The 25,951-nt window shown below is 34.4% G+C and overlaps 1 pseudogene; it reads left to right on the top strand.

The window, feature by feature from the left end:
- Positions 1–24,967, top strand: part of LOC144252440 (transport and Golgi organization protein 1 homolog) — a 101,752-nt pseudogene extending 76,785 nt beyond the window's left edge.
- The last annotated feature ends 984 nt before the right edge of the window (positions 24,968–25,951 follow it).

Here is a 25,951-nt window from a genome sequence, read left to right as displayed (position 1 = left end):
CTCAAATTGACTGTCATTTGTAGGCCTTTTTAGTGAACAAAGCTCAGAAATATGTGGGGGTTTTTCATCATGTCATTTAGATAATTCCCATGAAAATTCAGGATGCTAGAGATTTTACTTCACTTCATCTATCTTAGATTTGTGTTTTCTTTCTCTGATGTTGGAGTTCCAGTTTTCAATGACATCAATATAATTGTTTACAGTATTGTGCCACTTAATGACATTTTGGTCATTAGTGCATAATAATGGAGCTAAAAAATTCTTGTCACCTAGTATTTTTAATATCTTTTCTGTGTTTGATATGTTTAGATATATAAACATTTACAATGTTACAATTGTCTACAGTATTCAGTATAATAATATCTTATAGGTTTTTATCCTCAAAGCAATAATATACCATATATGAATACCTAAGTGTGGAAATGGCTATATTTTCTAGGTTTGTATAAGTATACTCAATGATGTTTGCACACTGAAATTGCCTACGATGTGTTTTTCAGAATTTATTCCCATCATTAAGCAACATACGACTATATTTATATTATTTAAAATACTTTCAGAAATGTATTCCTGAAATGAAATGAAATTCTCTTGTCTTTAAGCTATATCCCACTAAGGTGTGTTTGAAATAACTCATTTCTGTGGTTTGTCACCAAGTTGATATCACAGGTTGTTTCATTTTTGCTTTCAATATTTAGGTATTACTTTTTAAGATTTTTTAATTTATTTTACAATTATTTAAATATTTAGAAGAGCCAAAGTTAATTTGTAAAAATAAGTTGTTTCTGTTTTTTTGTACTGGTGATTGAACCCAGGGCTCCTATCCACTGAGCCACATACCTTGCCTTTTTATATTTATTTAGAGATAGTTCTCACTAAGTTGCATAGGGACTTGCTAAGTTGCTGAGGCTAGCTTTGAACTTGTGATTCTCCTGCCTGATTTTGAAAGAACTCTAGCTTTTGTCCCAGTTCTGTCTATCCTGATGTTACTCTCTTTTATAGTTAACTTTAAAAATTTATTTCATTATGTATTCTGCTATTAAAAAAATAAGCAAATGAGAAAAGGGATATGTAACTCAGTGGTAGAGCACTTGCCTACCATATAAGAGGCCATGTGTTCAATCCCCAGCACCATAAAAAGAAAAAGAAAAGCAAATGATTTTTACATCTAGCTATGATAGGTTTATATAGGTACTGGCTTCACCTTCCCAACTGAAACAACTAAAATAAATATGAAAAAACCCCACAAACATAAAATTTGAAGATCAAGCAACATTGAAGATCAAGCAACAAAGAATGGTTCTGGAAACATAAGGAACAAATGCTATGAGCTCTATAGTTGTCCCAGCTTTTACTATGTTAAGAGATTCCCAAGCCATGACAAAGAAGGGGAAGTCGGGCAGAACCAGAGGATACCATGAATTGAGAGATGGTGCTGAGATTCCAGGAAAACCAAAGTGACTAGAATTCACAGGGTGGAGTAACAAAAGAAGGTTTCTACATTGAGAGACAATTCTGGAAATTTGTGAAAGGCTCCCTGAGTGTTCAGCAGAGTATTGATCAGCACATAAGTGTGATGAAACTGCTTAGCAAGTCAGAGAAACAATCTTAAGTGATTAGAAGGAATAGGTCCTAACACAGGGACCAGAATAGCACCTGGAAAAAACTATCTAAGGAAGTTGGGTAGAATAATCAGAAGGGTGTTACCTCGGACTGACTATTACAATTTATGTCATACCTAACAAATATTCAGACCCAAGAGACTCAAATTGTTTCCAGTAATTTAACTGTATACAAAATATTAAGAACAGTAATTCGTAATGTATGGCATCGAATCAAAGCTTACCAGGCATGCAAAGAAGCAAGAAAAATACAATCCACAATGATGAGGAGAAGAATCATCCAATCAAAGCCAACTGAGAACTGGCGGAGATGTTAGAATGAGGTAATGGCATTTTTTTTAAAGTTATCACTATTATATTTCGTGTGTTAAAAAGGTAAAAAGAGATATAGAAGATATATTTTAAGAAAATCAGACTTCTAGAGTTGAAAATATATGATAAATACAGTGGATGGGATTAATGCCAGAATAAGCATTGCAATGAAATTGTTAGTGAACTTGAAGACATAGCAAGAGAAGTACCCCGAATGAAACACAGAATATAGTGGAGTGATACCTTTAATATATTTGAAGAGCAATAATGTTGGCCGATAATATCGTGCCCAGTGAAATATCTTTCTAAAATGAAGACTTGTACTTACATACAAGCTGAAAGAATTCACCCTACACTTGCACCAAGACAGCAGATGGAAATAATGGAATAAAGGAGTAAAGAAAATGGTTACTGTGTGCATAAATGTTTAAAATAATTTTTCTTATTTGAACATTTTAAAAAGTCATTGACTGTTTAAAGACAAATATCAGTGTATTATGGGACTTAGAAAATATGTAAAGTAAAATACATGACAACAGTATAAATCTCAGAAGGGTAGTAACTATTGTAACGTTCTTATTGAATATGTGAAGTAATATAGTATCATCTGAAGGTAGATTGTGACAAATTAAAGATGTATATTCTAAACTCTGAAGCACTAAGATTAGAAAACAGAGTTATAGCCAATAGAGGAATAATAAGCCAATAGAGGAATCACTAAAAATACCGATAGTGGTATTTCTGCAAAAGAAGACAGAAAGAAAGAAAAGAAAAAGAACAAAGAACAGAAGGAACAAATAGAAGATTATATTAAGATTACACCTATGTACAGCAGTAATCCAGGGACAGGTAAGTGTCTTTCCTTCTGGAGTCCTTTCATTTGGACTCTTCCGCTTGGCTCTCCTTGAGCTGTCCCCCGCTGGGCTCTGCAGTTGGTTCTTTCCGCTCCCAGCCCCGCCCCTCAGCATCCTCCATCTGCTCACTGCAGTCCACCCAGTGGCTTTCTCTGATGACGCATTTTACGTGCTTTGGGCAAAAAGCGCCTGTGGAGGAAGGCAAAGTTCACTCCCAGTACCCGCCCCCTGCGCTGGGTCCTCCCAAAGTAGGAAACAGTGAAAGACAGGGTCCTGTGCTGTTCTGCAGGGAAGCATCACTTCTGCTCACCTGTCCCTACACCATGGACTCACAGTACCTGCCACTGTGCTTCCCCGGGGGACCCGGAGCTCCTGGGACCCCTGTCCATGCTCTACGCAGCCCTCATAGCCAAGCTACTGGAGGTGACGGTCCCATTCCCAGGGAGGGACCCCAGCTCTGGCAGGCGGGTGGCTGAGTTCTGGCAGAGTGGGTGCACTGACTGTCATGGCGACGGAGAAATGGAGTGTGTCAGGCCCAAGGCAGGCAGGATGTGACTGTATTGTTAAGCGAGGCCGGTGAGAGTGGACTTGAGCTTTCCCCACTTGCACTTTTTTTTTTTTTTTGACGGAATAGAGGTGACAACCTCATGGTATGTTCCGAAATGCAGCCAACAATCCAAACAGCTAACGTTACTACAGGTCTTTTCCCTACGGAGACTGCTGGGGAATTGGGCCCAGATGACAGTTATCTGGTATTACCTGTAGAGGGCGGTGAAAACAGGGAAGAGTAGGCAGGTGTTTACTACACTGCCTTTGAGCAACCATTTAAAATTAGGCTTTGAATTTTATAGAAGGATGTTAAATTCAGAGAAGTTTATCTAAGCCAGTTTTCAAGAGTTGTCTGAAATTACATGTCACTTATCTGTTTATATAAGAGTGGAATGGAAGTAAGATATAAAATCTTATACATACATCATCATTGTTTTTATTTGTTGCCATAAAATTAATTAGTTCTTTCATATATTTAAGTTTTTGTCTTAAATGAATTTTTTAAATTCTAAAAACCAGGTTATCAGAGAAAAGAATGATCCAGAGGGATTCTAGCCAGGTGTTAGACAATGTGATGATATAGGGCCTGTTACAAACTGGAAATGTATGCTCAATTTAAAGTATTTAGATTCGGGCTGGGGTTGTGGTTCAGTGGTAGAGCGCTTGCCTAGCATACATGAGGCACTGGGTTCAATCCTCAGCACCATATAAAAAACAAAACAATGTGTCCACCCTAAAACTAAAGATACATAAATATTTTTAAAAAAGTATTTAGATTCATTATACTTGAAAACACTGCAAGAGAACAAAAAATATGAGACTGCCAGTATCCTCTCTCTTGAAGACGCTATTGGAAAATATTGAGGAGGTGGATTTCTGATGAGGAGGTTGGTTTAGAATTGCCATGATTCTTTGTGACTGTTTTGTTATAAATTTAAGGTTTCCCATTTTTTCTAATTTGTCTGTTTCAGCTGTTTACTACATTGCCTGATGATACTCAACCTGGGCCTGATTTTTATGGACTACCATGGAAGCCTGTAGTTTTCACTGTTTTCTTTGGGATTGTATCCTTTCTCATTTTCTTTTGGAGAACTGTTGTTGTTGTGAGTAAATTGACTTACTTATACCTTAGCACATAAGCACAAGGATTATTTTATATAGTCACTGCCCCCCCTTTTTTTTTCTTTTTCAGTTGCTAAAACACAAATTAGTGGTTTAAGTCAAACTAACCTTATAAAATAATTTAGTGTGGGTGCAGTTGGTATAACTGGTAATTCTTACAGCCATCCTAACCAGTAGTTTCATATGTATCAGAAGTCTTAAAAGTGGGATAAAAGATGGGATAGGTTAGATAAATATCCTTTTATGTAGCATATATGTCTAGTAGTCTATCTTAAAGAAATAACTATGCTTTGAAGATTTTGGTAATGTTTTTCAATGGAACAGTGTATTAGATTGAAGACTTAGCACAACATTATTTAGGGGTTATTGTATGTTTGATTAATGGAATAGTAGGCAGATTTATTTATTTCAAAGCTTTGAGGTACAGAAAATGCTCACAATTAAATGTGAAGTGGGGAAAAAAGCAGAAACTAAGATTTAAATGTTGATGAACTGTATGTTAATATAAACACATATAAACAGGGGGAAATGCTGCAAAGAAATACAGTAAAATGAGAAAAAGGAGATGAGATAATTTTTCCAGTCTTTTATATAAATTTTCCCAGATTTTATGATTTGATCATATGTTCAGAAAATACCTTTTTATTTGGAAGTATAGATTATGTGTTGTCCAAAAATCCATTAAATGTTTTGTTCATTAAGTTTTTTTTTTTTTTCCTGAGCAGAATTAGTCTATGTCTGTGTATGTGTGTACATATATGTATAAGTGTGTGTGTGTGTGTGTAGGCTTATACATACTTATGTTTGTACTGTAGGTTATTCTGTTTCATAGTTATTTAACATAATTGGAAGAAAATTATTTTAGGTAAATGGACTTTGCATATGAAAATCCTAACATTTAAAGAGGCCAAAAGCATTGGATACAAATCTTTTCAAATCTGAGTGTTCTTTTTCTGATTTCTTAATTATTTCAGACATATCATTGTTAAGATAAGTTTCCTCTCCTTGTACAATTGAGAGTAAAATCTCTTAAAAAGTATTCCCTTCTTAAATAGAAGAATCGTTTGCCTGGATTCCTGTGAGGAATTTTCTAATCTCATTGAACTTTGTCTCAGCTAAAAGGAAAAAGGAAATAGAAGGATAAAGAGAAGGGAAAAACATGAAACCATTTTATATTTCTCCCTCTTGTTTCTTTCATTTCAAGAACTGCGGTACCTGTTTCTCTTTTCACTAGGTTATGTGGGATCTGGTTCCTAACTTGTTGCTCCTCAGTTTCAGCATTTGACTTTGGAACTTTAGTCCCTACCTTAGATGACTGCTTTTATGCTACTTCCCATTTTCCTCTGTTGCCATTTTGAGTAAAAGGTTAGCAAGGCTATGACATTAAAGAAATGTTCATTTATTTCTGTGTTGGAGTTTTCTGAATGCAATTTCCTATTACGAAGATCCCATGGATGATCCATGGACACATCTGAGTATCCCATCACCATTAATAACATAAGTTTGAAAGGACAAGTAATATGCTAAGTTACAAAGAAATTTAGTGATGTTTTAAAAAAAATTCTGCTTAGGTTTTATTATCAGGCAGTTTATTGCTGTCTTTTGGAAATGATTGTTTTTGTCCTTTCCAGAATATGTTAATTGTCATTTCTCTTGTTGCTTGTGCATTTTCTTCTAGCAGTCTTCCCTTTCAGATTTCTTGCTATATATTTAGTGGTTTGCAGAAATAAGATGATGTAGCCTCTTAGTTTCTAAATTCAGCCAATAGCCAAATTTAAATTGGAGTTCTAAGATGTTTTCTGGTGAGTGAAAGTGGCATATCTTAGTACAAAGATTATGCCTTTAATATTGTTTCCTCAGATTCCTTTTGAATAGTCATTGTTTCTAGACTTTATCCTGGTTATTTAGAATTGTCAAGTAAATGATTTTGAAGACACACACACACACACACACACACACATATACACACACACACATCTTTACTGTGAAATAAGGTACATATCTTAGTGTTTTTATGTCAGAGGCTATTTATGAAATCTCACTACCAATTAAATTTAAAAGGCTTGTTAACCTTTACTTATTTTTAATCCTATAAATTATTATCCTGAACCAGAATGTTATTAAATTCTCACTTGGTTATGATTCTGACTGTTGTTTTACTGTTTCTATTGAGCATATGTTTGACATCAAATTTAATCTTTTTTCTCTCTCCTAGGTAAAAGATAGAGTATATCAAGGTAAATTTTTAGGTTTCTTAAACTTGTAATAACCCTTTGTATTGGTGTTTGATGTGTGTTTTATGTATGTTAGAAATAGATACAGTGACTTTTAATGTCTATTATCTTTTTTACCTCCTGAAAATTTTACTATTCCTAGGTTGCTAGCATGGATAATAGAGTAGATGATGATGGTTCCAACTCTGAGATAGGAGATAAAGAGGAGGAACAAATTGTGGATAGGGAGATGATGATAAGTTTTAATTTGGGGCAGATTAACTTTGAATATTGATGTAATGCAGATGTATTACATTTGAAGAGTATTTCTATGCTAATTATTTAATCATGCATTAAGTAATTGAGTAGATAATTTAAAGAATGGTAATGTGAATCAGTATGTTTTCATTTCTGTTTTTCTTTGCAAAGAATGAAATGATTCCATTTTCTGAAAAGAAAGTGTTTTGAGAAGGGAGGAATATCAAGCTACAACACTTTACTGTATTTCCCATCTGTGAAATAAGCTTAAATTGAAATATCATTTTGGATGGGAGGGGTACCTGTGATTGAACTCTGGGGCACTCTACTGAGCCACATCCCCAACCCCCTATATTTAGAGACCAAGTCTCACTTAGTTGCTTAGTGTCTCGCTCTTGCTGAGGCTGGCTTTGAACTTGGGATCCTTCTAGCTCAGCCTCCTGAGCCACTGGGATTACAGGTGTGCACCACTGCACCCAGCAAAATATCATTGTTCTTATATTTTTCTTAAATTTTAATAATTTTTATACTCTTATTGCTAATAAGCATAGATTGCTTTTTAAAAGCATAATAGTTATGCTAAGAAGTATTTCCTCATAGTACCATATAACATGTCTTTGCTTTTAGTAGATTGAGTAATTGAATTTCATTTAGTGATTGTAATAATCTTGTGTATTTCCCCCTTTTAGTCAATGAACAGCAAATTTCCAAAAAGGTGAACAATTTCATGAAAGAAAATGAGGAACTAATGCAGAAATTGTCAAATTATGAACAGAAGGTATAATTATTCTTTTTCTTTCTCCCTTGGTTCTAGCTTGAATCATTTCTACCTGTTTTAATTTAAAATCGTATTTTAAAATTTTTGTTTCATTATTTCCTACAAATCATCCAAATTCTAAGCAGTCATATGTATTAAGTACTGCTTTCTTCTGGAAAGGGTCACTTGTCTGGAAGTAACTTGTATAGTAGCACTATAATTTGTGTATCTTAATTCTGAATGCTTTATTTACATAGATGAAGGAATCAAAGAAACAGCAGGTCCAAGAGACCATGAAACAAAATATGATTCTTTCTGATGAAGTAACTAAATATAAGGTAAAAATCCCTTCTTTGGGGGGAATTACATTCTAAACTCAAAAGTAAATGTAATGAGTGAGTGATCTTGACACCTTTTTTTTCCAGGATGAAATGAAGCTTCTTGAAAAAGCTAATGAACTTCTGGATGAGAGAGCTAAAAGTCTTCTTGTTATGTTAGAATCTGAGAGAGAACAGAATGCTAAGAATCAGGACTTGGTATGAGTTTTGCTGCTAAGTGTTACTGCAATTTGGCTTTTGAAATATTTTGTAAAATTGGTTAAGTTGAACTTAGTCCAGCTGTTAACTAAAGTAAGATTAGGAGTCAAGGAAGTTGAACACACTTCTGCCCATTTTGTGGAACTTTTAAGTACTGATACAACAAATTATTTTTATGGGCCTAGGAAATATTTTTATTCTCAACCTTGGATAATTTTCATATTGCTTTGCTCTGCCCTTGGAAACATGCAGAACAACTAAAAAACTATTGTCCAGTTGAATAGTATTTGTTTACTTTTTACTTGAAAGTGTAATGAATTAATGAATTTTCTGCACTTAAAAAAATTTTACTTACATATTTCATTTTCAATTTCTATAAGTTTCTGTAATTACATAAAAGTTGCAAAAGATAGTAGAGTGTGTTCTGAAATATCCTACCCCCAAGTAAGCTTGATCACCTAGCTGAGGTAGTATTTATCAGATTTCTCCACTGTAAAAATTCTTTCCAATCCTTGTCATATTGCATTCTTTGGAAGTTACCATGCACAGCCCACAGTTAAAGTATGAAGAGTTACAAGCTCAGGATGCAGCTCATGGTAGAGCACTTGCCTAGCATGCATGAGGCCCAGGATTCAATCCCAGGCATTGCAAACAAAGATTGCAGAGTTATGTCCACTTCCTTAAGGAGCGAGTATCTTTATAATTTTTTTGGAATTCTTCTGTATGTGAGATTAGTCTATTCTTCCTTAAATTTTATCATTTTTTACTTCAGATAAGAAAATTTTAAAAATGATCTTGGGAAATTTTTTTCTCTATCACTCGAAAAAAATTACTAATTTGAACTGGTTTATTTGAAACAGTAATTAATTAGTTAATTTTCTATGCTTTAAAACATTTTATTTACTTATTGCATTATGGTTTTCTATACTTTGTCCTTTTTTTCTGGTTATCTCATAAACAGTAATGTTGTGGATGCCATGAAATATTTATGACTTCATTTTCCCTCATCTCTTTCATTTCTTGATTTTTTGCTTAGTCCAAGCTGGATCCCCTGCATTTACCTGAAATTTAATGGGATGGCTTGACAAATATTTTGTTGTGTTTATCTTTTTTAGTATATATATATATATATATATGTGTGTGTGTGTACACACACACACACACACACACACACATATGTATCAGTATTTCTACTGAAATCCTAATGCATATTTTGTGTTCTGTTTTTACCTGGCAGATAATGGAAAATAAGAAATCTATAGAGAAGCTTAAAGATGTCATTTCAGTGAATACTTCTGAGCTTTCAGAGGTAAAGCTGCCAACTCTTGCTAACGGATATTAATACTACATCTTAGTTTTGTTGCGAACCAAAAATTTGAGGTGTGCTAAAATGTGCAAAAAATAAGAACTATATGATGTCTGGTTTGGGAAAGTATAACTTTGTTTTTTCTTTGGAACTAATTCACTAACTGTAGTGTTTTGCATTAGCTTCAAATTATCCTCAATGAAACTAAGCTTCGTGAAGAGAAGGTGAAGTTGGAATGCTGTCAGCTTCAGAAAGAAAATACCATGCTTAAGAAGGAGAAAGAGCAGGTAAAGAAAATTTGATGTCATACATAATGTAAACTAGAGAAGTGAATCTTTCTTGGATCTGTTTCTGAGGTAAGGAATATTCATGTAGGACCTTTTCTAGATATGCAAAGTTTAAACAATGCTCCCCAAATTGAGTGCATATATATGTTCTCCATCTGTTTTGGATTTTTGGATTATTGCTTTTCTTATCAAATATCAATCAGTTATTAACTTGCATAGCCTCAAAGAAACTTTTTAAAACAGAAAATTAAGTATTTTATGATCCTGTTTTGAGTAGTTACTGATTCACCGGCCAAGGGAAGATTACATGATAAGGAATCTAAATTTAGGAGACAGTCATATGTGCCCAGCCATTCCTGCTGGAGGTAAATTATTTGAATTGACAGCAATTTTCTGGGGAATGCAATAAAACAGGGTCAACTTCCTGATAGCTCTGATGTTCTTACTGCAGCTGTGAGAGTTGGGGCCACTCTGCCCTCTTCCTTAACCAAGGTCTCAACCCCCTCGTTTGAGGCAGGCCACCGAGGAGTATGGCTCTCTATTTCTTTGTCTAAGTCTTGTAGTCCTAATGTATCCAGTGCAGAAACCCCTACCTAACCCATAGGAATTCATGTGTTTTGACTTTTCAGTTGCAGCAGGAAGTCAAAGACTGGAGTACATCACATGCTGAGCTCAGTGAACAAATCAAATCATTTGAGAAGTCCCAGAAAGATTTACAAGTAGCTCTTAGTTACGAAGATAATACTAATAAAGTAAGTTTATACTCCAAATACATGTTTCATCTCATGAATTCTCCTGAAATCTTCTGAATTAAAATCGAAAGTCTTCCAACCTTTTGCTTCTTTTCTAGGCTTTGACTAATTATATCACACTGTTGAATCGGTTACAATGTGAATCTAAATCTGAGGATCAAAATGGAGAAGATGAGTCAGATGAATTAACCAATGGAGAGAGAGCAGGTAAGATCAGTCTCAGGGAGGTTGAATCCTTTTTTGCTTTCCTGTCTTTAAGTATACAGATGCCACTTTTCAGCTGGATGAATTTCTTCTTAAGCTTCAGGGTTGTAGACACATATCACTGGATCTATAGATATGTCTGTTGCATTGGCAGAGGTGGGTTGCTGCGGTATAATGTAGCAATAGGCATGTGAAGAACACTGACTTTTTCTATCCCATTGAAAACTAGTAAGTACACTGCAGCTACAATAGTCACATCCTATACCTCTAAGTATTGAACATTGTACAGTAAGAGAAATTTATTTCTTAACTTATGCAGATGATACTTGATTTTGATACTCATCATCTCTATGGCTCTGTGGTTTTAAGGTCCACAGTCAGTCTTAAGAGTCCAGAGGCAGTTGGAACCATAAACTAAGGCTGTGAGAACAGAGGCTAGAGACTATCAGAAAGCTAGAGAGGGAGTGTAACAGTGTTTACTGATGAGGAAAATATTTCCAGATGTTTTCTCCCAAGTTGGATATTGCTTACATAGCAAGTATTTCAAACCACACCTGGTAGTAGATTCAGGGAGAAAATATAGGATTGAATCTTTCTAAATAAGACACTTACTTGCCCAGGTGAAGATAGATCTGAGAGAGAAGAAAAGCTTTTATCTTACAAGAATAGCAGAGATAACATTTTAGTTGTGCAAACTAGAAATTCACCTTTTTTTGGTTTCTACTTCTATTTATTTTTATGCTGAAGATCAAACTCAGTGCCTCACACATGCTAGGTGAGCACTCTACCACTGAGCCACAACCCCAACCTGAAATTCACCTCTCTCTCTCTTTTTTTAAATCTAAGCTTGCAATTCTCTTAAAAGTCATTAGTCTAATCAGTTTAATTATTTAATTGATTTTTTTTTCTTCCGGTGTTTGAACACGATCATTCTTTAGTTTGGGGAAGTTAGGAGAATATAGAGTTAAAAGTAAGGAAAGAAAAAGCTAAAGTCTTTTGTTTTTTAGGTGATCGGAACGAGAAGATCAAAGATCAAATTAAGCAGATGATGGATGTCTCTCGGGTATAGTTCTTTGTAAGAGTCCCATAGTGCCTGTGAATTCTTCCTGTGCCTCACTTTTAAGAATACCTCTCTTTTCTGCAATTTTTAGACACAAACTACAATATCAGTAGTTGAAGAGGATCTAAAACTTTCACAACTTGAGCTAAGAGCCTCGAAGTCCACAAAATGTAATCTAGAAGGTGGGTTCTTCTTGAGAAGAAATTGCCATGTTGGAAAGACTTAAAATTTTATTGGAAAGATAAAGCTTCTTGCTTTCATGCTTCTTACTTTTCTTGGCACTACTCCCTCAAACAAGTTCTTAAGTCCTTGTACACATATAGAGATAAACTGTTTTATCCTTTACAGACCAAATAAAGAAATTAGAAAGTGACTGCAATTCACTACGGTCTTCTAAAGTTGGACTGGAAGAGGAATGCAAAACTCTTAGGCAGAAAGTGGAGATTTTAAATGAACTCTACCAGCAAAATGAGATGGCATTACAAAAGTAAGATTTTCATTGTTTGTTATTGTTATCACTGTGTGAACTAACAGATAATTTTATCTTTTCTTAAGATTATTTACAATTTCTTCTAGTTGTAATAAGTAGAGATTTGTCTTTTTTCCTTTGTGTTTTGTTTCCTATAAGTTGCATTTTTCTTTCCATCGTCAGTCTTAAGAGTCCTGAGGTAGTTGGAACCATAAACTAAGGCTGTGAGGACATCGTAATCAATTGTCAAATTCATATGAAGGCAGGAAGTGGTAAACTGGTATTAACAGTCACTTATGTGGAAATACCTCTCAAAGATCTAGACCCTTTCTATGATCCCACTACTTATTTTAATTACCTTTCATTGTGATCAGTTATGTAATTCTAATGTTTTGAACTTGTATCTCTAACTCTGGACCTTTAAAAATACTGAGTGATTTGGAATGACATGTTTTAGTAGAATAAAAACTTCAAAAAGGAATAATATTTACTTATTGATGGTACAAGTTTTGGACTTGAATATCTCAGATGTTCACACTAAAAATTGAACTGTGGCAAGGACCTTAGGAGTTATGATTACAGAAGTACTTGTTTGTAGTATATATTTATATATTAATCTTCTCAGTGTGGAGCTAGTTATTTTTTGAAAGTTCATTTGAAGTTTTTAATCCACAAAAATACTTGAATTCTCTAAAAATAGTTTGTGTGTCAGATTTTATTTATTTGCACCTGATTTTACTCTTCAGCATTTATATATATATATTCTTTTATATAATATATATAATTAATATATAATATATATAATATATATTACTTTATATAATATATAATATATATAATATATATTACTTTATATAATATATATATTCTTTTATATAATATATTCTTATTAATTTTCTCTATAGCCGCTTGAGTGGACTTTCTAAAATATAAGTCTGTCCATGTCAATATGTGCCTGTGGTTTATGAAGAATTTGCTTTCTATTTGATGACCTGTTCTTTTTTTTCTTCCTTGTATCTTTTTTTTTTTTTTTAAAGAGAGAGTGAGAGAGGAGAGAGAGAGAGAGAATTTTTAATATTTATTTTTTAGTTCTCGGCGGACACAACATCTTTGTTGGTATGTGGTGCTGAGGATCGAACCCGGGCCGCACGCATGCCAGGCGAGCGCGCTACCGCTGAGCCACATCTCCAGCCCCCCTTGTATCTTTTTAATAGTTTAAATATTTTTAATTATTTTCCTCATCCCCTGTATAAGCTTGATGTAATCCTAAATTATAATGGAATTATAATTATATGATTATAATTATAATTTTATTTATCTTCTCATAATTTAAAGGCCATGGTATATATTCTGGATTTAATAACAACCTGACATAGATTAATAGGTTTATTATCTTTTTATGGGCTTTAAGTAGCTCCTGAATCAGATAACTGTTGTGGCATTGTATGTTAGTACTTCATATACTGTGAACTCCACAAAACATTCATTCAATTTATACACATATTTAAAGTTTCTGTAGTTCTGCATTCTACACTGTTGGTTTCTTATTTGAAATTATTTTCATTCTATTTGAACATTGTCCTTTAATGATAGATTTGATTAGTGTATCAAAGTAGTACAAGGATAAATAGAGAATAGTATTTTATCCACTAAATATTGCTACCTTTATAATCTGTGTTAGGTTGACATGAACTTCATGATTAGAGTTAAAACCAGTTTCCATTTTTTAAAGGTTCTTTCTTTTGGCTACTGAATTTTGACTGTTACTTAGTTTTAGCAATTTAAAAATATCCAATTAATTACCATCTGTTTTAAATTTTTTCATTAAGGAATCCATTATCATTGTTGTTTGGTCTTATCCCTCCCCTAGTTCCTGTAGTCATTTCTCTGTTTTTTTAACAGTTGTATTGGGAAGTGCCTAGGTGTAGTTTTCCCCACCCCACCCACTTTTTCTCTTGCAGTTATGTTGCTTGGGACCATTAAACATTTCTTGAATTTTCGAGTCTTTTTCTAAATGTTGATTTTACCTCATTCTCTCTTCTGATTATAATAATGCATATTAGAATTTGATTTCCCATGCCTCCTACATTCTGGATTTACTTCTTCTGGATATTTTCTTCTGACCTATCTTAAAAGTGCTAGGATTTATTTTACTTCCCAAATCTGCTGCTAAAATCATTCATTGAGTTTAGGATTTTAAAAAGTTCAGGGTTTAAAATATTATTTTAGTTGTAGAGGGACATAATATTTTATTTTATTTTTTATAGGATTTTTTAAGAGAGAAAGAGAGAATTTTAATATTTATTTTTTAGTTTTTGGTGGACACAACATCTTTGTTTGTATGTGGTACTGAGGATTGAACCCGGGCTGCACGCATGCCAGGCGAGCGCACTACCGCTTGAGCCACATCCCCAGCCCAACACAATATTTTATTTATTTTATGTGGTGTTGAGGACTGATCCCAATGCCCCACACATGTGGGGCACGTGCTTCACCACTGAGCCACAACCCCAGTCCTATTTCAGTACTACAGCTCAAACCCAGGACATTGAGCCATGTGCTCTACTATTGAGCTACCTCCCCAGACTCCTTGCTCTTTCTCATAAGGGACTAGTGTCTTACTGCTTTCCAAGCTATCTTTAATCTCATCATTCTGCCTCTGCCTCTTGAGTATCTTCTACTGTAGGTAGGTCACCACACCCAACCTTTTCTTGGTTTTATAGTTTCTAATCCTTTGACAAAATTCATAATCTTTTTTTTTTCCTCTTTTGTGGTGGTGGGTTTGAACTCAGAGTCTTGTGCATGCAAGGCAGCATTCTACCAACTAAGCTATATTCCCAGCCCTGAAATTCATAATCTTGACTTTACTTTTTTGACTGTATAAAGCACAGTGATTTTAAAACATGTGCAGATAACCCCATTAGGTGGTTTTCTTTTCTGTGGGATTTTTTCTCACAGAATTTTGTCTTATGGAGTGCCTGGTCAGTTTTGATTGGCTAACATTGTTGTGATAATTATAGATGAAATTTGAGGACTAAGATGAAGTTATCTTCTTATAGAAAAGTGTTGAGGTTACTTGAGTAAGATTGTCACTTTAAACTTAGTCAGCAATTAAGATAATTCAAAAATGACTTGTCTTTTCAATGTTTCAGTATTATTCCTTTTGGATTTTTTGCCTGTTCATCACTTAAGTGTGCAGTATTTTCTAATCTAAACTCAAAGGCTAGGGCTTTTATTAAGGGTCCCTTTATTTGTAGCCCCAAACACTTCTTTTTTTCTTCTAAGCCCAAGAATTGGATGAAGGCTTAGTTCAGACTCATTATATCTTTGTGTTATGTTCAATATGTGGGTAAACCTAGGAGAAAAGTACCTTAAAGTGCCAACCTTACTTGTAATTCTGAGATTCCTTTTTCTAATGGATCTTGGCCACATCCATATATCTCCACTGCCTTTTTAGCTTGGATCCCTTCAAACACAATTTTATATTCTTATAAAGATATTTTGATTTTTCTTAGTGCTCCTCAGACTAACTCTTTGATAATTGGAAACAAAATTCTCTCTGTCCTTCAAGATTTAGTTTTCTCCATATTCCTTCTTAAGCCAGTGGGGAAAATTATTATATTCCTTTAGGCATCATTTATACCTGAAACAGTGAACTCTTTTATTCTTTAGCATCTTACAAGGTAACTAGTATATTATAGCCACTCATAAAATACTTGCTGAAGAATTAAATGAGAAGCTATATAAGAATATATAATCCCCTTTTTCTATTTGGTATCAATAATCCTTTTTTACTATAGTTCTTCTGATTTATGGAAAATTAAGTTTCAAGTTAATTATCTTTTGAATTGGAACTATGGCTAAAGAGGGTAGTACAAGGATAGCAGAAAATAGTATTTTTTAAATCATTAAATGTGTCTACCTTTGTCTCAGTAGATGAACATCTTGAGTTTCATGATCAGAGTTAAAACTTGTCAGTAGATAATACTCTGATTGTAGGTCAGTTTGGCTTCTTTTTCTGGTTGACAGGCATTATCAAAACTCAGATTGGTCTTTTTGCTTAATTACAATTCTTTTGAAATAGATATCTAAAGTGTGAAAAATGTTCTGTGGTAAATTGCATAGCTAAAAGACATATTCTAGAAGATTTTTTCTTTGACTGACTATATCTTTATTATGGTACCAGTCTTGGATTGAGAAGAGTTCCCCCATGACAAAGATATACTTAATGTCCTACCCATGGCAGAAACGAGAAAATAATTATCCCCTGCTTTATCCTAATATGTTTAATTATGTTAGGTTGATCAGTCCTGATCTTCCACATTGAAGTAAAGTGAGTTTTTATTATCTTACACACAGGAGACTTGCCCTTGGGGCACATGTTGTTTTCACATTTATTTTATTTACTGGTAAGTAGAGAATTAAGAGGAGAAGTTAGAAAATGTAAGTGATTTGCCAGAGTTTGATTTACGAAATTGCAGGTTTGAATTTCTATTTTATGTGCCTAAGCATTTTATAGAATTGTGGGAAGTGATATTCACAAAGAAAAACTTTTGATTTGATAACTGGCTTTATTTTAGGAAACTGAGCCAAGAAGAATACGAGAGACTAGAAAAAGAGCAGCAGCTGTCAGCTGCAGATGAAAAGGTGGTTTCCGCTGTACAGGAAGTTAAAAATTACAAGTGAGTTCAGTTTCTAAAGGAGGGTGTCAGTGTCTAATGAACTAGTGTTAGCTTTCTTTTTAATCTTTTTTTACATTGTGTAGATAGAAGAAAATAGCTTGGAAGTATAAATAACGAGAGGATATGAATACATTCAATTCACACAGGAGAAAAAATAAATTTCAACTTAACAAATGAAAAATGTTAACAAAGATTTACTTATACCTAATGGGCAAGACCATAGGGAACTTGGTCAATGCAAACAGTTCTGGGGGTTTTGTATGTTGTAGTAATTCTTTAAGAAATCAGTTTGCTGTGTGATGTATCAAGACCCACAAAAGTGTGGCATTTGATAGACCTTGGAAATCTTCTATGGATATAATTTGAAAAAAACAAAAAAAGTTTTAAGGAGGAAGATATTTCTAGCAGAATTACTTGAGAACACACTCATGAACAGTTAAGGAAACTATAATTTATCATTCAGAATCTCTAGCAATTAAATGATAAAGAAGTTATTAGTATTAGGTTTTTATTTAATTTATTTATTTATTTATTTATTTATTTATTTATTTATTTATTTATTTATTTATTTTTGGTGCTTTACTACTAAGCTACATCCTTAGACCTTTTTTTTACTTTGAGCCAGGGTCTCAGTTGCATAGGTTCCCACGTAATTGCTGAGACTGACCTCGAACTTGTGATCCTCCTGCCTCAGCTTCCCAATCATTGGGATTACTGGCATGTGGCATTGCACCTGGCCTGTAGTATTAGTTTTGATCACACTGGATTCATATAACCATAGAAATGTTTTTCTTATGTATGATAACGTCTTTAAAAGTATAGCTGATGGAATAAAGGGAAAATGGTCAGAATGTTTCAAATGTTATTCAATTGTTGTAATTCTTAGGCGGAGAATTGAAGAGATGGAAAAAGAACTACAGAAAACTGAGCGCTCATTTAAAAACCAGGTAGTAATTAATACTGTCCTGTAGTTGCAGAATTCTTTGATATCTAATACAGACAATTATAGGCTATTATAATGAGTCCCTAAAAACATATTTTTTTAATGTGTTGTCTTTTTCAGATTGCTATGCATGAGAAGAAAGCTCATGATAATTGGGTAAGATTTTTTCCCCCTTTTCTTTATTTTGTGCATAGCCTACCGCAACTGAATTTGAATATTTTCTCTTTAATAGCTCAAAGCTCGTTCTGCAGAAAGAGCTATAGCTGAAGAGAAAAGGGAAGCTGCTGATTTGAGACAGAAGTATGTGATTTTGGTATCTTACTATATGTTTTATAGTGTTTTAAGGTTATCCTAGATATTATCTATGAAGGAATAGATTGCTGTTTCATAATTCAGCCCATTCTTTCTCAATATTCAAGACTATTGGAAATGACCCAAAAGATGGCAGTGCGGCAAGATGAACCCGTGATTGTAAAACCTATGCCGGGAAGACCAAATTTACAAAATCCTCCTCGGAGAGGTAGGGGGCACTTTGTAAAAGGAGCTATTTTATTTCTTGGTGCATAATGTATGTAAATTACTTTTTATTTCTGTGTGTAATGGTTATGAAATAATCTGAATGATTTGCTAAAGCGGGAGGTGAGGGTTGGTGTCAGGGAGAAGGCTGCCTTAAAGTAGTAGCACGGCATTGTTGTCTTTAGGTCCACTGAGCCATAATGGCTCTTTTGGTCCATCCCCCTTGAGTGGTGGAGAATGTTCCCCTCCACTGACAGCAGAGCCAGCTGGGAGACCTCCTTCTGCTACTCTTAATCGAAAAGATATGCCTAGAAACGGATTTGGTTAGCATTCACATGTTGCTTCAAGGTTTTGGTTTTTTTTTTCCCTTTTGAATATTTTAATGAAAACATATAATTTGGGCCTGTACAATATATAGAAGATAATTTCTTACTTTATCTTAGTGAATGTTTTCTGTAAAATCTGTTCTAGAATAGAAAACATTTTTTTTTTTCCTGGAGGTCTCTGTATTGTTTTTTTCTTTTAAATTTTACTCTGTGAAGTGTAAACCTTTATCTTTAAATTAAATCTCTATGGTGTTCCTTTCCCAAATATTATAAAAGTAGCCTTAAACTTTATGTAGCATACTTTATTTCCTACATGAAAATACTGAGTCTTATTTCCAATTCTAAATAGGACTGTAGTCTTGGTAAGATTGGAAGTCAGGTTATACAGACTAAAGAAAAGCCAGCCTACACATACTTCAAGTCTATAGCTTAAAGTTTAGGACCAATACTTATTAATCTGCTGTTCTATCAACCCAAGGCAGTTCTTTATTTTACTTAAGTCTCTTCATAAATTGTGATTTACGTATTGGGCAGCCCATTTTTTTAAAAAAAATATTTTTAATTGTAGATGGACATGATATCTTTATTTATTTTTTAAATGTGTGCTGAGAATCAAACCCAGTGCCTCACACATGCTAGGCAAACACTCTACAACTGAGGTATGACCCCAACCTCTGGGCAACCCATTTTTCATTTTGCTTTCTAGGTATTGTTGAATCCTGACCTGTCCACCAGTGGTTTATTTCTTCTGAAAAATACATACAAGGGCTCTGATCTTTCTTTCCCAAGGGTCAATGGATGGACCTTTACCTCGTACTGGTCTTCTGAGGCATCTGGGAAACCTGTTGCCTCTGGTAAAGGGACCAAGTAATTTCAAAGAATCTGTAATTGTGGATGGATGATTTTTATTCTTTTCATGTTAGAATAAGTCTGAATCCATTCTTTGATCTCTAACAGACCCAGGATGTGTTCCACCTCACATGAACAGCAGCTCCAGAAGTTCTTCTCCAGCTAAGGTTACGAATGAGGGCAAGGTAAGTTCTGTAGTTACTGTGAATCATGTGGTCATGCAGGAACATGTAGCTTTCCTACAGTACTTGCTCTTTGCTTTATCCTTCTTTGTGTTCTATTTGTACAATCCCATTTGTTTTTTAAAAAGCAAACTGTTCCCCAAGAACCTGAGACCCCCTCAGTCTCCACCATTACTTCTTTGACTGAGCATCCAGTTGGATGCTTAGAGGTTGAGAACTGAATTGGGTTTTATTCTGTGCATTTCTGGGAAGGATATTCAGAGCATGACACTTATCTTGTTTGCTGTAAACTGCATGCAATATTGAGCTTACTTTTCTCCTTAACTTGGGAATGTTGCTTAAGTGTGTACAACTGTAATGAACTACAGAATGTGAAAAGTTATCACTCTAACTTTATATGGTGTTTTGTGTTGAATGTTCTAAGGCAAAGTAAATTCATTATAAATTATATAATTCATATATTTTTTTATTTTTTTGGAAGAATGTTATTTAAGAATTCCTCCATTTGTGCAAACCCTATTTTGAGTGATTTGAATTAGATTGGTATCAGATTTTCTGAAATTGAAATACTGTTTCAATGAAACAATGATCATCTAAAATGACCTCTTGAGCCAGTCCCAAGAAATGGTCTCATTTGTTCACATAAGTGTATTCTCTTGTAACTGTGTTGCTATTATATCTGGTAGGTCTTCTGCAGCTCTATAACAAAATAAATTTTAATTGTTTAGTTTCAAACCCACTACTCATAGGAAATGATAAATCAATATCTCAAATGGTGTACAGTAAATGAATGTAAATATTAAAGCTTTGTCTTCCTAATTTGTGTATATAGCACTGTGATGGAAAATACTTCTCAAGTTCCAGTGTATATATATTCCAGGAATATACATCTCTAGAGAAATCTAAGGGCACCTTAGATAAGACCCCAAATCCCTTTGTAGTAGAAGATTTAAAAGAGAGAAAAGACCCATTGTTAGAGAGGAGTAGAGGTGGGAAAAGCATGGCTTGGAGGCAAACCTGGGATTGAGTTCCTTTAATATGCAGTGTGGCCTTCAACAAATTATGATATTCCATTTGCTTTTGTTCCCTCTTATTTAAAATAAGACAGTCTACTTAAAGATCTCAGAGGTTGAATAATATATGAAAGACTTACTGAAGATACTCTGAATAGTAGCTATTATTACATGGGTAGAGAATGGATTTTTCATTTTATTCTGTTCATTCTTAATATGGAAGTAATGAGCTATTGTGATGAAAGGGAAGTGATGGGGAGGGGGGGGACTCCCTTTGAAATAGATTGTAGTGAATACAGCATGACATACTGGTCAGAAATCACCTCTGTTAATAACCTCTGCCAGTCCTCTTGCCTTTCCCTTTCCTGTGCAGATATAATCAGTAACAAACTGCTCCCTCTTGTGGCATCCTTCCAACTTCTGTAAGCTGTCGGTGGGAATACACAGGAGGGGTGGGTAGTTTTGTTGCACTGATGGTGTTCTCTGGACAGGTGCCTGTTTTGGGTTTTAGCTTTTATCGGTGTTGGTACTTTGTCTTAATACATAGGAATTTTAAAACTTTTAACTGCTTTCAAATCTTAAATTGCAGGTTCATATGGCTATGAAAGGGCCCCCTCCTTTCTCAGGGGTACCCTTCATGGGACCCCCGATGGGACGGCCTCCACCACCTCCCATTTGGTATGGACCGCCACGTCAGCTTGGTGGGCCTTTTGGGCCTCGGCCAATTCCTCCACCGTTTGGTATGATGATCTGAACAGTAGTGATTGACTTATAAATCACATTCATCTTTCATTTCTATTGCTTGCTAAAACAGTTGGTTGCTATCTCAGGTCTTAACAATGGAAGGATAAAGCTGAGTACATTTTAACTTTTCCTCCAGTTTTCTGGGACATATGGGACACTACATAATCTTATACTGAGATAGGCAATAGCTATCTCTCATAGACAAGGATAAGGGGCTATATACAGAAAAGCCAGAAATATTACTTCTGCAGATGTTTGTTGAAAATCTGTTGATATGCACTGCAATAGATGGAAAGGTGGATGAGACACATGCCATAACTTAAAATTTTGTCACAGATATGAAAATCCTATAACATAAAGTTTGTAATCACCCATAATGGAAGCATAAGCAGTAGGTTATAGAATATAGAAAAGTCAAACCCTCCTTACCTTGAGAAAAGTCAGAGGGAAGTGTTAAAGAGGAGGATTTAACAGTGACCTAATAAATATTGCTGATTTAATTAGGTGGCTTTGGAAGGCCTTTTTCAGGAGGGCATGCACCTTGATTCTGATGGCATGTGTAAAGTCCATGCTGAAATACTTCATGAATTTTTAATGGATACAGTAATTATAGTGGAATTTCCTTTTATCAATATTTCTTTGATGTAGTGAAGTTCTTATTTCATGATCTATCATCTTGTCATGGTAATATAGTACTTCCAAATATAAATGGAGCTCTTGTGAGATAGAAATAATTCTGCAATTATATAGTAGGGAAAGAAAAAAGACAAGCCTGGAGCTAGGTAGAGCCATGTTTAAATCCTTAATATGTTGCTTCATGGCTGGTTGGTCAAAGGCTATAACTAAACTTGTTCCTTCTCAGTTTGCCTCATCTGGCAAGTCAGGATGTTCACCAGTTGATGTTCTAGGCTTGGGAGAAATTAAAGACTATATTAACATACTTGAAATCACCCTAGTTCAGAAATTTCTGGGTATTTACATAACTTCCTTTTTATTTTCCAGGTCCTGGTATGTGTCCACCAATAGGCTTCAGAGAATATGCACCAGGTGTTCCACCTGGAAAATGGGATTTGCCTTTTGACCCTCGTGATTTTTTTCCAGGACCCGCACCAGCACCATTTAGACCTTTAGGCTCATTTGGCCCAAGAGAGTACTTCATTCCTGGTGCCCCATTACCACCTCCAACTCATGGTCCCCAAGACTATGGGCCACCACCTGCTGCAAAAGACTTAATGCCTTCAGGCTTTAAAGATGAACCTCCACCTACACCTAATTCTCAGATTAGTGAGGGCTGTTCACAGGCCTTAAAACAGGGCCCATAAAATTAACCTTTGACACTTAGTCAGAAAATGGACTATAAACTATTCATCAAGTTAAAGGATTATTGGCTTCAAAATATAAAAGTTTATTTTAAATGGTTTATGTTTTTAGAATGAAGCTGCCTTGGTGCAGTATACATTTTGAGCCAAAATATTTTCCCCCTAAATATCCCCCACTTAAGCTAGAGTATCCTTCCAATTTTAAAATGTGCAATAAGGAATACATTTGTTTTAGTTAATGTAGCATATACAATTGCTAAATGATTTAGAGTGTCATAATTATGGACATTTCCTGTGGAAATGCTTTAAGAACATGTATTTCCATTATCCTATTTTTAGTGTATTCCAGTTGATAACAGAGAAATGGTGTTTTATAAGCTTGATTTTTTTTTTCTCTTTCAATATCTGGTCGCAGAGACTGCTACACTAAAAATTTTTACTCAAAGATCATAAACTTCATTTTCCTTCTTGCTGAAGTTCTTTGTTGTAATAGTTCATAAAAAATGTTTATTAATATTTCCCAAGTGTCTGTTGATTCATTGGATCGTCATGAGACTTTGTGCCATTGGGGAAGCATGCCAACTCACTCTCAGAACTGAAGATGGTGACTTGTCAGCATATTCCCTGTTGCTCACTGTTAAGGAGGCTGGACCTTGGTCAACTGTGGACTTCTACAAAGGATTTCTTTTACTTGTGAGAAGTCTTGTGGCTCTATTTTTGTAGCACATTCATGTACTTTTTTCTAACCACTGTCCATGTGAGAATGGTTTTCTGAGAATGAGTTTACATTGGTAGCAAGAGTTGTTTGACCTGAAGTTCTACTGCTTTTGCCATTATTGCATTATAACAGTAAAATATAAGGTGGTATGTTGTGTCTATAAAAAATTAGGAAATTTCTTTTTAAAAATGTACACAACACACTCTTCTCTTTCCCATACCTTGCCACTGATTTTCAAGGAATATGATAAAAAAAATTAGAAAAGTATAATCCTCTAAGAATGAATGAAACTCTAAGGCTTATAATGTCTTTAATCAGCAACTATGGGCTGAATTAAATTCTTTTTTTTGATAGATACTCAAATATATTTTATTTAAAAATCAATTAAAGCAAGTCCTGAATCTGTAACTACTGTCTTTAAAACAATGTTTCTAAGAACTAGCTCTCCAGAACTGTAATTTTAATTACGGCAATTTTAACAGTACATTTTAAAGAGGTTTAAGATTTAAATAAAATTATAAAAGCCTGGTACTTTTGCTTACTGCTAGACCAGATTCTTCCATTCTTTTAAATTCTAGAAAGTAATAGGATTGTTGAAACCTAGAACATAACATATCATTGTTCTTTTTATGTCCCCTAAGTATTCTCAAAATAGGGGCAAAAGCTTCAGTGTGAAACAAAATCTCTGTGAAACAAAATCTCTAAACTACTGAAGATAACTCAGAATCAAAAAGAATTTGAGTCCTTTAGGAAGAATTCAATCTACATAACCTCCATTTAATAGTAGAAGCAGCAGCTGTGTGTAAGAGGAAAACCATATAATAGCTTATGCCATTTTTAACCATGTAAAATAAAATTTAAGTCACAAACACATTTTGAATGTATCTTTCAACCTCTACAGGACACAAGGCAATGCTGAAGTTACTATAACTCCTAATTTTAAAATAGCATTTAAATAAAGGTGATGTCAGCTAGGAAGATAGATTTTCAAGGAAAGGCAGATTTATTATTTTATTCAAAGCAACAGTAGTTTTCCCTCTAAAGCCTTTTTTGTATTTATTCTATTAGTAAGTTATAATGTGTTCTATGTAGTTTATCTGAGCAGTTCTGAACCCACCCATAGTTGCCTCTCCTTACATCCATCTGATTGTACCACTTCTGTAGCAAAGCCCAAGGTAGCTGCCCACGTACAGGTTGTGTAGAGAATACTGTCCCTTGATTCAATTATACTTTTGTATCAAAAGTTTTAGAAGTCCTCTCCAGCAAATTGTGTTTGAATTTAGTTACTAAAATCATTTCATTTGTGAAGCAGTAGTGTTTCAACCTGAAAGTATTACTGCTATAGTTGTAATTATTGTCCAGTGACTCATCCCCTCCCACACTAGAAAGTAAATTTAAACAACTAATTTCTGAGATACAGATTGCTTTGTGTTAATTGCTTCAAGATAAAATCACCTTTTTTGGGGGGGGAGGTTTGGTCATTCATATCTTAATTAAAGCTAAGCTGATGACAATGTTCAATTTAAGTTTGTTTAATGCTGATGAAACAGACATTCATACAAAGCATCCTTTTTTTCCATATAACCCCATTCTTTGGTGGCAGCTGGGGTTGTGGCTCAGTGGTAGAGTACTTGCCTAGCACAGGCAAGGCCCTGGGTTTAATCCTCAGCGCCACATAAATAAATAGAGGTTAAAAAAGCATTCTTATGTGAAGGATGCTAAATGTTTCTTTATATAAATTATCACTTTGAGGGGCTGGGGTTGCATGTGAGGCACTGGGTTTGATCCTCAGCACCACATATAAATATAAAGGTACTGTGTCCATTTACAACCAAAAAAAAAAGGTTTTTTTTTAAATTATCACTTTGATATACATGTTTTATAGTATGAGAAAACAGAAAGAACAATGTATCAGTTTTGCTACATTTTAATAGTAGATTTTAAGGGAGCAACATCAAACATCAGTAACATCAAACAAAAAGGTACTGAGTATTCCACAGGGTACAGAGTGCTGCCAAGCACCTTGGAAAGTTTACATGACATGGAGAACATGAGGCCCTTCTCTTGAGAAGTTTAGAGTCTGGAAATTTTGACTACTCAGAGTTTCAGTTGAGTGAACATTTTATTAAGGCAAATTCTTCATTTCCTAGAACTACTGTAGACTGAACTACTTTTGTACTTGTGAAATTAACCCAATCCAGATGAAAGAAAAGACTAAATTTGGTTGATAATTCTTTCAGGCTCATATAGTTTTGTTAACATTCATCTAGTAAACAAAACTGACCTAACAGACAACTGAAAAATTAAAGACTAGATCTCTTGAAGTGCAAGGGCTAAAATAACTGTTATTCGTTTTAA

The sequence above is a fragment of the Urocitellus parryii genome, unplaced genomic scaffold (assembly GCF_045843805.1).
Source record: "Urocitellus parryii isolate mUroPar1 unplaced genomic scaffold, mUroPar1.hap1 Scaffold_43, whole genome shotgun sequence".
NCBI classification, from domain to species: domain Eukaryota; kingdom Metazoa; phylum Chordata; class Mammalia; order Rodentia; family Sciuridae; genus Urocitellus; species Urocitellus parryii.
This window is presented reverse-complemented; position numbering and strand designations above follow the sequence as displayed.